Source organism: Macrobrachium nipponense, chromosome 23 (assembly GCF_015104395.2).
Source record: "Macrobrachium nipponense isolate FS-2020 chromosome 23, ASM1510439v2, whole genome shotgun sequence".
Lineage (NCBI taxonomy): Eukaryota > Metazoa > Arthropoda > Malacostraca > Decapoda > Palaemonidae > Macrobrachium > Macrobrachium nipponense.
Genome location: NC_061090.1, coordinates 56,989,502 through 57,006,889, shown reverse-complemented (window position 1 = coordinate 57,006,889; position 17,388 = coordinate 56,989,502). Strand labels below are relative to the sequence as shown.

General features: G+C 41.5%; 1 pseudogene; it reads left to right on the top strand.

Moving 5' to 3' along the window:
• The window catches only part of LOC135201092 (brefeldin A-inhibited guanine nucleotide-exchange protein 1-like), a 157,938-nt pseudogene extending 143,374 nt beyond the window's left edge, over positions 1 to 14,564 (top strand).
• The last annotated feature ends 2,824 nt before the right edge of the window (positions 14,565 to 17,388 follow it).

Genomic DNA, 17,388 nt, shown 5'->3' with positions numbered 1-17,388 from the left:
CTGAAATAAGTGTCATTCGTGAGGTAAGATTGGTTGAGCAGGGTTATCTTGTGGTTTTTCTGTTTTTTCCAAGTAATTGGTGATGGTTAGTTGAGTTGGTGAAATAATTCCAACACTCAGTTTTGAAAGTGAAATAATTGGTGATGGGGAGTTGAGTGACTTGTATGTCTGTGTGCATATGTTTTGTTTACAGCTCACATGTTGTATAATGCTGATGTCATATTTTACTCTATAATATTTAAGAGTACAATAACATTTATAGTTGTCATAAGCATCACAAGATTTAGGCATGCAAGGTGCATATCATGCCACATCATACTTTATGCATGTAGAAATTAGATAAGGGATTTTAGAGAACATCTTATTGCATGGTTAACAACTGCAATTCCATAAATCATGCACAGTAAATTATATACATGGTGTAGTTTGTAGAATGTAAATTACTATTAATACATTACCTGTAATGAAGTAATATCAACTAACATTTTAATATGTGGCAGTTTCATCAAGAATGTTAGTAACCTATTCTAACCAACCTATGTTGACTACTGACAGAACATTACATAGGTACTAATGTAGATCATATGAGATTGTTAACAGTCCTTTTCAATTATAGCATTATATACAAAATTTTTCAAATATCTGTAATGTCGTTCATATTAGGGTTTCTAAGGCAGATTTGTTTTCGTTTTACAACTATTAATAGGTTTTAATGATCAGAGAATATTGACATTCAAAATAAATCTAGGAGTAAGTTAATCAGGTGTTTCAAACAGAAGGATTATCTCTAGATTCTAGAACCATTGACCTATTTGGGGGTTTCGAAAGTTCTCCCCTAAACTGAGAACCAAATGATTTTATTCTGATATCAATGAATAAAGAAAGAACTTACTGCATGTTTCAAAAACATCTCTTACAGAAAAATGAGTGGATGACTACAACATGCAATCATGCACTGTATTCTATTGTGGATGTGTTTACGCAGTATTTTGAAGTCCTCAGTCCCATCCTGTTGGAAGATTTATATACTCAACTTCACTGGTGTGTACAGCAAGGTAAGCTTCAAAATTCATAAATCAGCAACCTTTCAACTTATCAGACCTCAGTGTTTACACTCCGTTACATAGTAATTATGCTGTTATTATGTTTTTCCCATTCTTTTTCAATGCTACTTCTTTAGATGTGATACCTTTTTCATATACAGATTTTTTAATTTAATAGTAAGTTTGATTTTAAAGTAGGCTTTCCTGTAGTCTTTTTTTACATCCAGAAAGCCAAAACCTTGTATGTTGAGTTTAAGAGGTACTGTATTACTTTTCAGTTTTTTTTGTCACTTAGGTTTTGAGATTTCTCATAAATTCTGATTGTTTTTATGGCAGTTGTTTTAACTTTTTAACTGAGGAAATAATTTGGACTGGAATATTAACATAGTTTAAAAACTTGGTGAAATATGTTTTTTATTAATTTTTTCATACATAATGCAGATAACGAGCAGCTAGCGCGATCAGGCACCAACTGTTTGGAGAATCTTGTGATTAGCAACGGGCCCAAGTTCACAGAGAGTACATGGGATAAAACGTGCCAGTGCCTTCTGGATATCTTCCACTCTACACTACCACATGCACTCCTTTCTTGGAGACCTCCAGAATCCAGTCCTCAGCTTCAGGTTAGGTCACGTTTTTAAATGATTATTCTTTATGGCGTAATCTCTTTTAGAGTGGGTTTGCCTCATGCATCAGTAATGATCTGGGTGAAGATATAAAAAGTATTTTCACATTTAATATATGTACTTTTGAACATTGCAAAGTCTGGGGTTATTATAGTAAAGGATAAGAGAATTTTATCCAGAAATTTGGAATCAAAGCATCTTACTTTGTAATAGGTAGCCAGCTATGAAACTGTTTTGACTAATTTGTTGAATAATGAATGTCAAGGGACTTAAAGATTAAATTTGCAATTTGATTTCCCTTAAATTTTAGCATTTGTAGCTGTGAAGAGGAACTGTAATAAAATTATTTGATGTCCATTGTTATGACTTTTACTTTGCAGAATAGTGGAGGAAATGTGAATGGGGACTCAAGAGCATTTAGTGGGCTGTTAATCCGTTGTGTTGTCCAGTTGGAGCTAATTCAGTGCATTGACAACGTTGTATTCTTCCCTGCAACGAGCAAGAAGGAAGACCAAGAAAACCTGGCTTTAGCTCAGGTAAATGTTTTGGAAATTTCCTCTAGTTTTACTGTAATTATACTGTTTATTTAACAGCATTTGATTTATTCAATGGTGCTGTTGAGTCCAGTTGCTAATCTGTATTGGTGTTCCATATTTAGCGCTCCTAAGGTTGATCATTACTAGAGATATTTTCTGATTTATTGTTCTTAGAAATATTGTAGGAGCAATAATAGATCCTGATACTTCAGAAAGGTAAACTGAATCCTCAACTTTGATTTTCCTTTCAGTTCTTGCAATGAAATGAAACATGGCATCTAGTGGAGTGTGCTGATGCTTTTTCTAAGTTAATAACCTTCAAACTATTGATAAAAAATGTATTCATTATGTAATCAAAACATTTTTGTATGCCTGTGTACTTTACTAATTATTTTTCATAGGCTGGTGATGACCCTATACCTGTTTTAAGAGAACAAAGAGAAGACCAAGGGATGTATCGCCATCTTTCCTCAAGTCAGCTTTTCACCCTCCTCGATTGTCTCATGGCATCACATTCTTTTGCTAAATCCTTTAACTCAAATCATGACAAAGAAAACCTCTTGTGGAAAGCTGGTAGGTGTTTAGCAAACATCATGCTTATATTGGTTTATTAAAGTAATTTTCTTATGTTTATTGTAAAATGAAGAGATAATTGTAAGGTTTTTTTTTAATGAATATTGAATGTCTGATTAATGTTAAATTGTTTTGCATTCAGTAAGCAAGTTTGCTGGAGTGTGGAGTGCAATGGTTACTTCAACGTCAGGAAAATTTTTTAATGAGGGGTTTTGTTACTTCGGAATAGATAAAAACACTCTGTTATTTGGATGGTAATATGTGGTTGGAAATAGGGAAGGAACATTTGATAGGAATTCATTATATTTTTGTTCATTACATCCTAGTTATACTTGTCTTCCGTTCAACTAATCCCAGTCGCATTAATGTGCACTGTACGGTATTTATGGGCACATTGTCATACATGATACTCTGGGACATGTTTTTTTCTCACGGAAATGGTTATAGTATTAGTAATTTCAGCTTATCCAAATCTTTTCTGTGAATATGATTTGAAGGTTTCAAAATTTTATTTATGGCCATGTTGTCATCAGAATCTTAAATTGAAAATCTTCAAAATAGCTTTTGAAAGATTGTCCATGATGAGATGCTAATATTCAGACTGGTCTCTATGAAATCAGTTTCAATTCCAGCTTTAAAGAATTGCTATGTATCTTGATAATTAGGGCTGCCTCGGCTGCAAACTTTAAATAAACAAGATGTCACATAATCAATCTATGCTTCATCCTAGTTTGGCATTGAATATGCATCTATGACAACATAAAGCTGGTCACACTATCAGGAAGGTTAGTTGGATTGAAGAGAGCTAATTGGTTACAAGGTCCCCCAGTTTAGATATTAATAGCAGATGATCCATTTTCTTAGGTTAGTACATTTTACCACAAAAGGTAAAGTTTTTAAAAATTGATGATTACTCAGAATATTATGCTAGGAATTTCCTTGGTTAAGTGTTGTAAAGCCTGAAATAGTGTGCCTGAGACTAAGCAAAAGACTGATTTTATGAAAGTTTTTGAGCTTGTCTGGATTTTTTTCAAAATGAAATGTTTACTTATGGAGAGGAAAAGATTAGGTCCTCAATGGTATATTATCAGACTATGTATATTTAATCATCAGTTATTGAAGAATTGAAGATAGCAATAGATACAAAATTTCAGTGGAACATGCTTTATATAAAAGACTTTCACACAGTACTGGTAGTGGTGCTACTATTTACAGTTAGTTTTGTGAGCATTTATTCTTAAAAAGTTATGTTTTAATTAACAGTCCTTTCATTGTTTTAGAGATGCCATTTTTATACAAGTAGTTTCAAGGCTAGTGATATACTATAGTACTTAACATTTATCTGACTATACTGTCATGATGGTTATTTTTTACAGGCTTTAAGGGTAGTGTGAAGCCAAACCTCCTCAAACAAGAGACCCAATCGTTGGCATGTGCGCTTAGAATACTCTTCCGCATGCTGGGTGATCCGTCCAGAGAAGAGGAATGGCCTCAGGTATGTGCTTTTCAGTGTTTTCTTTTATTTCGACTTGAACCAGGCCTTTACCTTTACCTTTACCTAGCTTGGATTTTAGTGGTGGCCACCTTTTATTTTGAGAAATTAAAAGATAGTCATAAAAATATAAATAGATTATTTGGAAGATGTATGTTTGAATCAATGTTCATATTCTCTTCCTACCATCTTACTTTCCACCCTCGTTTAACAGTTGATTCACAGTGTAACTGCAAGGTTACACCTTTAAAGCCTTTTTGCAGTTAATATCCATTTCAGCACTTAATGACCTCATAGGTCCCAGGGCTTGGCCTTTGGGCTAACATGTTTGTGATCTATCTATAAAGTAATTGAAGTGGCTCATGTAAATTTCAGTTTTATATAAATTGCTTAATGATGAAGCAACTTGAGCATAGTGTATGTCATAGACCATTTGTTCTTTCTTAAGATTTTGATTTAATGAAAAAAGTTATACTTAGTTGAAAGACACGAAATAACCTGCATGTATACGTAATTAATGCATTAAACTCTTGTATTTATTTAAACAAAATATGTATGATTAAAAACATGATTAATATAATTAATGCATGCAAAAAGATTCTTAATTGTAATACATACAATCACCCTTTTACAGTAATTGACTTATTACAACATTATTTATAGGAAGTTAGTTTTTTAAGAGCATAAACAAGAGAGAATGAAAAGTACTCTGAGGCAGCATACCTCCACAAACTTCATACCAGGAACAGCTCCTATTTTTCCAGACCAGAAATTGCTTGGCTAAAAAAAATATTGAGTGAATTCTTACAGGTTTAAAACGCCAAGGCAAACATTTAGCCACGCTTTCTTTGTAGAATTAGTAGTTAAATTGCCCTGCCAAAATTTGCTGTAATGGTCTAAGGGTTTTGGTTTCTTAAGTCTAGAACATTGGACACTGTTTGGACGTATTCACCCCATAAAAGGGCCCTTTCTCTCAAAATGCAATTGCATTTTATAGTCACAAGGCCGTCACTTTGTCACATTTTTAAACTTCAGGTGAAACAGTTTGCAAAATGTTATTAAACAGATAATCGAAGCAAAGTAAAATGGAACCTTGCATGAGCAAGAAGAGCCATTGATCAGCCAGATTTCAAATGTTTTAGGCTCAAGAGCAATATTAAATTGGGTGACCAAATTTTACATTCTTCTTCAAATATGTTTTAATTGGAGGTCATGCCCCACATAACCTTGAAGATTTTTTTAGGGGTTTGACAGTGAATGAGTAATGTTCTCTCTCGGTACATTCTTTTTTTTTTTGTCTCATTCTGTAGAAATTAGGATATATTTTGTTGTTGTTTTAACAGTGCTATTGTAACAGTACGTACTTTCCATGTGTTAGCTTTGCTTATAGTTTGAGAAATATTACATATAGGAGCTTTATTTGCTATTAACTTGGACATTTATATATATATTTTTAATATTTTCAGGTTCAAGAGAGACTAATATCTGTTTGTCGCTCAGGCCTAGAGTATTTCCTTAGTTTACCTGAATCGCACCGTGAAGCTTGGACCAACCTTATTCTTCTGTTCCTAACAAATATTCATAAAATGTCCAATGACCAGGTGAGTTTAATTGAATTGCATTAATTTTCTTGTTATACTAGTTATCCAAAGTCTTTTGTTATTGTATCTGCAAACTTTGATGGATTTGTGCTTTGCATACCAAATGAAAATCTTCATAATGTTCTTGAAAAAATTTTTCACCCTCTCATACTACCAGTGTGATTTGATTTTCAAGTTCAATGTAGTAGGATCTCATATAATACTGTGTATACAGTACTTACAAGATACAGAGATTTGCCCTAATTTGACTGAAATTAGATACTGCCTTGAATTCAGAAACAGACTAGATTCAACATCATGCAAGATTTGTTTTTCAAAGATACATACTACCTTGCTTATCAATAACAGACAATGTGGATAAGAATTACTGAAAAAACAAGGAAGTTACTTAGTTGTCATGAGAGTGGGATCTAATAGCTAGGGTACGTTTTTAGAACCCTTTATAAAATTTCAGAAAATTATAAATATAGTACTACCCATAAACAAACATTTTTTCTGTTGATGTAATGCCTTGTTAGTTAAAAGTGAAATTGTTCCGATACGTATACAAACCCTCGGTCCTTTAACAATAGGAAGGTAACTAGCGGCAGCTGGGACGGTCGTAAGCTTCGAACAAGGGGAGAACGGTAGTTAACTGCTTGTCCGATCGTGCGCGCCGCGCGCGCCGAGAGGTGAAGAATCACTTTTGCTTTCGGCCGCGGGTGTGAAGGACGTGTTCGTCATCGCTCTCTGCCCGCTTCATCGTCGTATGCTTTGTTTATATTGTGTTTTCTACTAATGGTTTGGTTTGACTTGAAAATGAAACTGTAAGTACAACTGTTTTCATTACTTAATTATGAATCAACATGGAGCTATCGCCGTAGAGACGGCGATTTCCGCTCTTTTCATGAATTGAACCCTTGAATTATGTCTCGGTGCCGAGGGCGGGCGCACTCACGCCGAGTCATGTATTTTGGGCGAAGTGTGTAATTGAAAGATGTAAGTACTCTTTTTCATTATATTTTTGCCCTGTGCGTTCGTTGCCGAGAGCTTGATTGCGCTCGGCAAGAGCCTCTTATTTGTATGAATAGAATGCAATGAAAGTGGATTCGCAATGCAGTTTTCTTTTTCATTTTTCATTTATTAATTGCAATCAAATTTAATTTTGGATCAAATTCCGCTCTTACCCGGGAATTAAATCCTTACGATTTATTTGCTGTGAAAGTGAAAATAGCAAGTGCAGTTATTGTTTCATTTTCATATATATTTATGATAGCACATATTATTATGGATCAAGTTTCCGCTCTTACCGGGAATTGATTTTTTCCCTCTTTAAGTTCTATGAAGTGAATCGCAAGTGCAGTATTCTGTTTCATTTTTCATATTACTTTTCACTGCTGTGCGGGGGTAGGGGAAGCGAAGGTCTGCCAGGAAGTCGTCGGAAAGCTCTCCCGCGACTCCTTGGTATCCGATTCTTCGTCTTCTTTCCTGCCCCCCCAGCTCAGCTTCCTCGTATTTTGTTTTTGGGTCTTCCTTCCGTTCGGGGTGGGGGCATTGTCTCCCCCCCCCGTGCGTGAGGGAACCCCTCTTACTAATCTGTCTGTGCTACCGCAGGTGCTACAGCCGTGGGAGACGACCTTGGACAGGTATGGACCACTGCGGCTGCAGGGCGTGCCTAGCATCCACGATCTGCTGCAGAGTCTAGCGAGGTCTGGGGCGGTGACCTTGGAGTGGTCTCCACTACAACCTTCACGGCCGCTTATGCTGCTTCCCCCGCTGGTCTACACCCCATGCTGTGTCGGTGACGCCGTCTGCCGCTTCTAGGGCCGGTCGCCGCCGTACCGAGGAGGGTATGCCGCCGCTGCCTGTGTTTTCTTCGTGTTGCCTGCCCCAGACTTCCGCTGTTCCAGCAGCTCGCCCCTGGACCGGCCGCCAGTACCACGCTGGCTGCCGATGATTCTACGAGGCGATGGCTGGGCCTGCCGTACCTGTCGCTGATGTGGTTCCCGCTACTGGCTTGGCTGTCCCTTCTGTGTTTTACCGCTGCCGCCTGTCCTGCCGCTCCTGAGCTGGTTGCTGTTCCTGTCGCTCCTGGTTCCTGCGCCTGTCCATGCTGGTCCTGCCCATGGTGTGTCTTCCCCAGTCCCAGGTCCTTCCGGACAGGTGCAGTCGGGCCGTGTTGCTTCGGCAATAGGCCCGGACTCCGGCCTGGATGGAGGACCTGACGACTGTCCTGCGTGAGCTGACGAAGAAGAGGAAGGTGTCATCTTCGTCTGTTGCTGCCTCTTCCCCTTCGACTTCTAAGGCCCATAAGCCGAAGAAGAAGAAGGCTGCCTCCCCCCCCTAAGAAGTCTCCTTCGGGAACTTCTAAGGGCCCGTCCCCACCTCGGTGGGACGGGGGGTCCTTCTGCTGGTCCTCCTGCTCCTTCGGGCGGGAGCGGGCCCGTCTCCCCTTCCGTAAGGAAGAGATAGACGGGACCAGAGGAGGGAGTATCGGTTAGCTCTGGTACTTCCTCGCCTGGTGCTAGCGGCGATGCCGCTACGCCAGGTTCCGGCTCGGTCTCTCGTACGCGGGAGATCCCGAGTGTACGCTCTCCCTCGGGAGACCGTGCAGCCAAAGTTTCGGCGCCAGAGTTCGCTCGGCGCCAAGGACCACGGCACGGAGCAGAAGGCTGGCGAGAACCGCTCAGGTGGACTCTCGCCAGGCCAGCGGCCGCTCTCGCAGCGGACCAGCTGGTAAACCGGGTTTTGTTTCCCCCTAAGAAGACTCCTTCGGAACTTCGAAGGGCTCGTCACATTCCGGTGTGACGGGGGGGGTTTCTTCTTCTGCTGGTCCTCTGTTCCTTCGGGACGGGGCCCGTCTCCCCTTCTGAGAAGAAGAAGAAGACGGGGACCAATGGGTGTGGCTGGCTACCGCTGGTACACCCTCGCCTGGTCTTGGCAGCTCTGCTGCTAAGCCAGGTTACCGGCTCGGTTTCTCGTCGCGAGAAGTTCCGAGTGTACGATCTCCTTCGGTGACCGTGCAGCCAAAGTTAAGACGCCTGAGTTCGCTCAGCGTCATGACCGAGGCACGGAGCAGAAGACTGTCGAGAGCCGCTCAGGTGACTCTCGCCAGGCCAGCGGCCCGCTCTCGCAGCGACCAGCCGGTACCGTCGGGTGGACGTGACGGTCCTCTGACCGGCCACGGGTTGAGGCTGGGAAGAGGGTCCCCCAGGTCCCCTCGACCGACGGTACCAGCCTCGGCTGGTACCAGCGGTTTGACGTGCCGCGAGGACGCTCACCGGTCTCACGGCGAAAGCGAGCTCTGCAGGTCACCTGACCGCCGCTCCCACAGGGACCGGGCGGATACGGTGACCAGCAGCAGCTCGTCTGACGCACGGGACCGGGGTCGACGTGCTCAGTCGAGCCGCTCGCCACAGGTGAGCGGCACGGCCAGGCCTGCAGATCGATCCCCACCGCGGGTTGGTGATCGGCTGCAGCCCCCACGTACGCTGGTCCTGCAGCGAGCGGGGGGGGGGAGCGGGTCTGTCTCTCCACTACCTTCAACTTGCCTCGGGCTACACCGGGAAGAGCGAGGTAGCTAGGAATGGATCGTAGAGGTCGCCGCTAACGATCCCGTCACGACGCCGCACGTGCCACTATGGTCTTAGGACCAACCAGGACGTAAGCGCAAGTGATGGAGGCGACCGTCAGGGGGAGTGAGCGTCAGTTCTGCTCTCCGTACCTTCAACTTCCTCGGCATACGCCAGGAAGAGCTAGGTATATAGGAGTGATCGTGAGAGATGCGCCGCTCACGATCCCGTCACGACGCCGCACGTGCCAGGTTGGTCTTAGGACCAACCAGGACGTACGCGCAAGTGATTGGAGGCAACCGTCAGGGATCTGTTGCTGGTCCTTCTTCTGAAGGAGGAGGGTCCTCCCGGGAGCTGCTCTTTTGTTGGGCGGGACTGGACGGTCCCTACTCCTCAAGACGCTGTAACTTCCGAGATTCAGAGTAACTTTACCCAGGTTATTGCACTGATTCGTCAGCACAACGACCGGGGGAAGGATCGCCGCTCCCACCAGCAGAGCCATGTCTCTGCTCGAGTCGTTTTTGGGGCCCGAGAGGGAACCCAAACCGACGGTGGGTATGCCGCGATCGGAGCTTACCGATTCTGTTCTTGAACCAGAGTCTCTCGTCTCCGGACAAGAAGGCTCTCTCAGTTCTGGCCGGTCGATCAAGCTACTTCCACCTCCTCTACTGCGACAGCGGCGTTTCTACGTGTCTTCGGACACCGTATTTAAATACTCCTTCGGTCCTCCTGAGAGGTTTCGACCTCGACGAGGACTGGAATGAGTCGGAGGACGGTATCGGCTCTCTCCTGTCAGGTGTCGATCAGCCCACCCAGACGACGTTCACAGTGCGGCAGACCCTTACCTACAGTTGGAGAGTTCGTAACCCTCCTCGGGAAAACGTTTTCTCCTGACGATACGTTTTCCCAGACTCTGAGAGGCCATCGCCGCAAGGCGATGGCTGCTCCTACTCTTCTCCAACTGCTAGTTCCACTGGGAAGGCGAGCGAGTATCCAATTCCTCCCCCATTCCCTCTCTCCTTACGGCTACGAGGGAAAGGGAAGGATCCTACAGAGATTTCTCTGTAGGATCCCACGTTGGGGACTGCGCTACCAGGGGGGACCTTCGGGTCCTACCTGACGTAAGCCCCGGTCGTTGAGGAGGGATCCTGCCCATTCTCGATTTCTACGGGAATCGAGAGGACCACAGCCGATATCGTTTGACGAATTCGGTGGGGGTTTCGCAGACTGCTTAGAATTCTACGGAATTTCTAGCGCATTCAGAGTGTTTAGAGTTTCTTACGATCTCCAAACACTTAGGCGAGACCACGGTCCAAAGTGAGCGAGACGAGAATCCCCGAGATGTTACACGATAATCGGGAAACCTCGCCTATGCTCGAATTCCTGAATTTCTAGCATTAGGAAGAAGACTGCTGCTGAAGAAAGGACTATCTCACAGTAGGCGACCAACCTGGAATAGAGAAGAACGGACGGGAATATCCAGTTTGGCTGGAACTATCGTCTTAGTATTCTGTTCACCATTGAAGCTTTCCTTCGAGGAAGACTTCTCCTTCACTCTCTTTCTTTAATAGAGAACGAAGGTGGTCGATCTCCAATCCTTATTTTGTTTTCTTGAAGGAAGAATTTAGGATGGAGATGCGTTGTTCAGAATCCTACAAATATACTACGTATATTAACCTCGCGACATGATTCTGCTAAGCAGTTGAATGGTCCGAGGGGTAGGCGCATATCCTGGTTATTCTACGGATTGCGACTTAGACGAAAAGTATTCTAATTGAACTGCAAAACCCGGGTTGCCTGCAACCTCCCAGGAGTTTCCAGTTTCAATTTTATATACTTATGGTGTTGTCACAACAACACCATTTTAGCTTTTATATTTACCGAAATTCGTTTCGCTTAAATATAATTGCTCGAGCATATCATGCTCGGTGGTTCTAGCCGAACGCATTCCTTCGTGGAAGGATTACTTGGCAACTCAGGATGACGAGTCAGCGACAGCTACTGCGTATTGAATTGCCCGAGGCATTTCAGTATCAGCTGCCGCTTTGAGATAGACGGTTGTTTATGTCTTTCTCACCTGCTTTGATTGAATAACAACCGTATCTCTGCCCAACAATCACGGACTTAAGTCTCTGATTAACGGGGAAATTCTCGCATACATGAATGACCATCTACTGCTGAGAAACGCTAGTATTCATCGTCTTCGGTATGCGAGAATTTTAAACAGAGATATCTATTCGACTCTCATCTTTCTGTTTACCGCACGGTAACAGAATTCTGTAATAGTCTCTTGCTGCATCGTATCCCGATAATGCGAATGATTTTTGCGGAATCTGAGTTTGTCCTCAAAATATCTTGTATTCGGAGGTGTACAATTGTTCATTGTTCACCCCGGATTAGCAGATGTTATGAAAGACATCGCCTACTCCCACACCTGCCAGCTCTACTTCCAAACGTTCAGCCCATGAGAAGCAGTTCTTCAAGCGGCTCTCCCCTGTGTTTCATTACTGAAGAACGCCCGCTTTCATTGCAACGGACAGCAATGAAATGGCGGTTAGCGTTTTCAGTCATTTGTAAGCACAGGTTTAGAATCTTGAGATTCCTTCTCTCGATTCAGCTGGAAGACGTAGGTTGCATTCATTGCCTACCTTCGTCTTCAACGTCACATAGTGTTGTTTCTCCTTAAGCTGAGATTCAACGTCTATGAGATTTTCTTGCCATCAGGGACCTCGGTCTTTTGAAGGCAATTGACTTTCGCCTTTTGAGTTTATGCATTAAGAGAATCATCGCCGCGCCGTCCGGCATCGGTGACTAACAACAAATATTATTTGTTTGGTCTCTCAGCATAACTCTTTAAAGGGCGAAGGTCACGTGACTTACCCGGATGCTTGGACAACTTGCCTCTACTGATTCCGAACCAGTCAGTCGGCAGCTGTCAGAGCGTCCGAGTCAGTTACGAACTATGCTGTGGACTTAGTTCGGTTGTTCCAGAGCAATCATTACTTCGTCTTAATAGCTTGTCAGTATGAGTACTGTACATAACCAAAGTCGAGAAGAGGGATAGGTCATACGACTATTCCCTTCTTTTCGTCTTAGGTAACTGCATGACTTCTCTTGAGAAGTCAACGCACAAAGGGATGGGGATTTGTGACGCTCGATTTCGTACCGATCTTCGTAGCGAAGACTCAGAACCCTTCGGTAACTGACGATTTGGTTCGAGTCCTTCACAATACCTCCCTAATGGACGTCACCGCCTCCGATACGAAGGCTATGCTGCTTTGTCCTGTGAAGGTGCGACGGAGCTGTCTGAAGAAACTCGACACCCAGGATGAGTTGAGGACGCCTCTTCATCATTCTCTCGCGTTCCGCAAGAACTTCTCCGTGGCGCAGGTAATGAAGGCAGGCGCCTGGTCCAACCGGACCGCATGCACCTCCTTCTACCTTCAGGATATTGCCCACAGTTCCTTGGATCTTTTTTCCTTGGGAACCGTGGTGGTTGCTCAACACGTTGTGTAGTTAACCCAGACCCTCGCAGGCTGAACAGCATCGAGTCCTGGTGTGACCGTAAGAATGGATGAGGAATGAGAGTGTGACTGGCTCCTCTTCCCATCTTTTTCTTCCCTCTACCTTTGGGTAGAGGGCCACACGGTCGTCACCCTGCTGGGTAAGGACGAGATGCAGGTGAGCTACTCAATAGAGCACCATCCTATCCCTTTCAGTAGGGATAGGAGTAAATACCATCCACCTTCCTCCAACAAGGGGGAGGAAGTGGATGCCAAATTGAGACAAACCCAATCATTTTATGATTGTCTCTTGAAAACAGGAACAAGTTCTTGCTTGCTGGTACGAAGAGATACGCTTGCCTCTCTCTTAGTACTTGGCCCAGAGGTCTGACCATTGATCCTGCGGTGCACCCCCGATCAATCGGACAGAGGTTTGGATCCCTCCCTTGCTCTTACGACCAGGGAGGCACTCCAGGGTTGGACGAACACCAGTCTGTTCACCAAAAAGACTCAGATTCCTCCCACCAAGAAGTGAGTCTTCCTATTGTTAAAGGAGGACCGAGGGTTTGTATTACGTATCGGAACAAATGACAATTTGTCGAAAATTGCATTTTTCCTAACTATACAAACCTGAGGTCCTTTTTACATATAGTCCCACCTCATGCCACCCCTCACTCTGCAACTTTTTGCATGGGCCTAAAGCAAAAGTGATTCTTCACCTCTCGTGCGCGCGGGCGCGCGCACGATCGGACAAGCAGTTAACTACCGTTCTCCCCTTGTTCGAAGCTTACGACCGTCCCAGCTGCCGCTAGTTACCTTCCTATTGTTAAAGGGACCTCAGGTTTTGTATAGTTAGAAAAATGCAATTTTTCGACAAATTGTCATATTTGTTATTTACCAAGTAGTTTAACTGAATCTTAAAATATTACTTTGTATATCCATTCTATCGTACGATATTTTTAGTTTATAATTTATGATTGTTATAAGTAACTGCCATGAATTATTTTAGTGTTTGACCTTGTCAATCAAAAGCCTTTTGGTTACTTTTGATGGTGTTGTAGTGCTGGTTTATTTAATGAGGAATTTGATTTTAATTTCAAAATGAAATTTGTTGTTGGATATGGATTGGAGGGGAATAGGGGATAGTGGGAATTTGTATATATATAATGACCCTTCCTGAACATCAAGAAGTTGTTAAACCCCTGATTTGTTTACCTTGTGGATTTATCATTCCTTTGCTTCCACAGTTTTGCAGCCCATGCATCCAAACTACTATCCTTTCCTGTGCGAGATAATGTGCTTCAACTTGAAGCATGAATTACGGGCTGTGTTGCGGCGTTTCTTCCTGCGAATTGGCATTGTGTTCAATATAACGCATCCGAGCATCCGCAGCCACACTATGTCGACTTCATCTGCAAACTCCATTTCTCAGAGAGAGAGACTACCCAGTGAACAATAATGTTTAGTTATAGAATAGAGGTTGCCAAATAAGTTAATTATGATCACTTTTTAAAGACTATCGGTGACTGTACAAATTTCTGCATTGTAAAAGTCGTGGAAGACATCGTAGATCTTGTAAGGTATTTCATAATGAAACTTTGTACATTCTTTGGGAGAAGGTTTGTGTGGATGACTTTTGAGTGCAATGAGAATGTTAGAAATACTTTGATGATGTATTTCCTAGAGTTGTAAGTAAGTGTTATATTTATGCATAATTTTATAAGAAAATATCGGTTAAAAACTGTATAAAATTCTGAAATGAGGCTGAATTGTTAACATTTTTTTTTAAAAGGAGCATTTAAACTATTTTCAGATTTAATCATGTTGTATAAAACTACCACATACAGTAGGGCAGTACGTATATATAAACAGTATATAGTATTGGTCTAGTAGAGGTGGACTGTTGAATCATTCCAATTATGTTTATAAAATAGACTTAGTATGAAATGTAGAGAAGAAGCTTGGTTTCTTGTTCACCTTCTTAATTAATTAAGTGGGTGGTTGATTACAGTACCCAGGTGCTTAGTAGTCGCTGGCAAGACCTCACAGTCATAATCACCTTTTTCATTATCATCATCACCATCACCATCATTTATAGTATGGATCAAAAATAAATTTAATAATTTCTGCATGCCTTACCAATCATCTTTGAGTGGCTGTACGGTGTTGGGAAGCATTCCAAATTGTTGCGTTTTAATGTGAGAATGTTAAGAAAACATTGAGTGTCCAAGCAAATCTGTCATGTTTTCCTTTGAACGCTACTGTAAATGAATATTCAGAGTATTTTAGGTTATTGCTGGTGGTTGTATGTTTGAAATGCATCCTTTCATTATACAGATCACCTTGCACTTTGCAAGCATTTTCACAAGTCACAATTTCATACCTAATTTTTCTTTCGATTGATTGGAAGAGTCCTCAGTGAAGCTGGAATGCATCCCACCTCTGAAATTGGGTTGCACTTCAACACTCTTGGGGCTGGAAACTTTCACTCTTGCGATGTAATGATCGTTTGCCGGGTAGTATTTATTTATGTTTTATAAAATAAAAAATAAACAAAAACGCTCTTTCCTCGGGCTGTAAAGGTATTTGCTCGTCAGTTGTAAATATTTAGTCTTGAGCTATTTTAATTTTATTCACAGAAACATAGATAGCTTCAGATAACTATGTATGTTATTGTTTTGAGGAATGATTTAAATGACCTTTGTGATGTATATGTTTTAAAATGTATTTTAATTAGGTTTTCACAGGAAGAATAAGATCAGCTTAGTAAACTCTCTCTGATTGATGCAATATTGATTTCACAGTCACCTTCCCATTTGTAGGAGGAAACTGCTCATTCAGAAAAAAATTCACATTAAAAACAAATCTAACCTTGGGCAAAATTAACTGCTTGGTAACTTAATCTTTGCCTGTCCTTGCTCGGTGGACCAACTGAGAAACGTTTGGAATCATCAGTTGGCTTGGGATATACTGGGGCCTTTTTGTAAAGCTCTTCTTGAAATATAGTCTACTAGTGTTATTACTCAAATTATTATTACCTACGTAGGTTTCAACAGACTTGGGGTTAATAGAGTGCTTAGCTTGAGCTCGCCATACCTGAGTTCAGGCTTGCACTAGCTGCTGCTCTATGATAAATGAAGGATGGTACTGAATTGGTGTGTCTAATACATCTACATAGGCTTAAAGATAACTTCTCCTTTTTTTAGATCTGAAAATTGTGTTCTCTTTGATCATTCTACTCCTAATAGTGGTTATAAACAAGGATGGAATTAGTTTTGCTTGAGCTCAATTCGTATGAAAATGTCACTTCATGTGTAGATTTTCAATACTTATTTTTTCCTAAAGATATTCATTGGAAGGAATGTACAAAAGGACTTGGGTTCATCATTCACTGGTGCTTCTGTAGTGTCGGTAAGTTCTCATTTGTTTGTATCCATCCTTTTTAAAGCTTTGGTGATCATTATCAGATTACTTTTTTTTATGAATGAGCCTAAGTATGCCATGCTTTAGATTTCATTTGTTTGAGGAGGGAAAATGCTTAGAATGCTGTAGACTGTTTTTCTATGTAAACTGTATATAGAATATAAATAGTTTTAGGGGGACAAGGTATTCATAGCCAGCTGATGATGCCAGGCTGTTCTGTAGCACCCATTTTTCTCCTTTTTTTTTTTTTGGCCTTTTTTGGATGAATGTCAGACAATTGTCTTGAAGGACAGACATCTGCACTGTATTTTCTTACTAAGAGATCTTTAATGACATGAAATTAGTTCATTATTTTGCAGCACCCATGTTAGTTTCTTTTGGTGACTTGGGAGGTGCCAATGTCTGCCCTCCAAGATCCCCTCTATGTTTCGGTAACCGAAAATTGAACAAGTAGGTTTCTCCAGTGTGAGAGTCTGTGAATACCTCTTGTGATAATATATATATATATATACTATACTATGGTTATAGAATATAAAAGATTCATTGCAAAGTTGTCGAATGATTGATTTTTATTTTCCTGATGCAAACAATTTTTTTATAGATTTTATGTAAACATTATGCAACTATTAAAGTTTTTAAATTCCCATCAAATTATGGTGTTCATCATTTATTTTATTTGGTTGTATCAGAGCAAGATGTAGCACTGCTATTAAATGCTTTATTGAAGATTTCTTGACTACATGCTTGATTGTGACAAGTCCCCACAGAAGTGCATGAAAATTTGGGGAAGCCTTTTGACATTTTTCTTTAATGTAGATAATTCATCTCTAAATTTTACAGGTAGTAGTGCATACTGACTCTCACGCACTGCTCACATCTTGTGGATATGTAATAGTACTTTTTCCATATTGTGAGTGACTTTATTTGTTCTTGACCAAGATGATAATAGCTTTTTTATCTTGGTTGCTCAAATATTTTGTCTTGTTTCTCCTCCTAAAAGCAATTTCAAACATTCCCCAGTTTCTGCAACATCTCTTTAC